Source organism: Chrysochloris asiatica, unplaced genomic scaffold (genome assembly GCF_000296735.1).
Source record: "Chrysochloris asiatica unplaced genomic scaffold, ChrAsi1.0 scaffold00059, whole genome shotgun sequence".
Lineage (NCBI taxonomy): Eukaryota > Metazoa > Chordata > Mammalia > Afrosoricida > Chrysochloridae > Chrysochloris > Chrysochloris asiatica.
The window spans coordinates 7,572,906-7,573,952 of NW_006408577.1; the positions used below are offsets into that span (position 1 = coordinate 7,572,906).

General features: G+C 39.4%; 1 protein-coding gene across 1 annotated transcript in view; it reads left to right on the top strand.

Annotated features, from left to right (window-relative positions):
* ZNF804A (zinc finger protein 804A) overlaps positions 1-1,047 on the top strand; it is a 469,844-nt gene that overhangs the window by 174,205 nt on the left and 294,592 nt on the right. The window lies entirely within an intron of this gene.

Sequence of the window (1,047 nt, forward strand, 5' to 3'; positions counted from 1 at the left end):
ATCCTCTTCCCTTTCAGCAAGCAAGGCTTTCTCATCTGCTTGAGATAACCTCCCAAACTGAAACATTCAATCTGTGCTTAGTGGGTCCATATCAATCAATTCAGACTCATCTAATGGTTCCTTACACAATTATACCACAATTTTAATAGTAATTCTAACACATATTCTCCAAGTTTCTGTTTGTACATATTAGAAAACTTAAGCATTTCTTTTGGAGAATGGTGTACTTATTCATGCGTCACAATTCGTATTTCAACTTTTGGAGATAAATGGAATTTAAGTCTAGTATAATGTCAGTTTGAACCACACGCTTGGCAATGCCCATCCACTGCACCTTGGAAACCCTGTAGGTCACTAGGAGTCAGAACTGACTATGAAACACTTAACAAAAACAAATAGTGCTACAAGCAACTATTGGTGGAGGTGTTTTCAGTGACCATTCAGTATTGTATTCTAAGACATCTGTCTCCATCTAGTGATGAGCCAGACAATGATTCAAGTGTCGTCTCAGCAGGCACAGTTGGGTTAACCTCTTCAAGTTTGGGCAGAGGGGATAATAATTTTTACTGATAATGGATTATCTAACAAGGATGGTGTAATCTCATCAGATTGGAGGGGTGCTGCTGATGGCCAGAGTGATTTGACAGAATTTAGGGACCCAGTGTCCCCTGCTTCCTGATAATCTGCCATATGTCCTCATCCTAACTTTCAGGGTCCCTTTTCTTCCCAATCAATGACATCACTTTAACATCAGACACAGTTTGAGGTTTGGAGATTCAGTTGGCATTGCAATTCAGTCACTCTTAGATAAGACTCAGGCTTTGATTTTCAGCAACATTAGCTCTATTACTGTAAGAAATAAGGCTTTCTATCAGGCACAAGTGGAAACTTTGAGGTGTTTTATGCATTGCTTGAGCTGTAATTCTGAAGTTCTGAGCTGGTCCCTTTCCTTTACCTCGTGGTTGGTCAATAAGACCAACCAATCAGTTTCCCTATATTTCTAATACTGAAAATATTTCAGATAAGGGTCAAGCAAAAGATCACCCA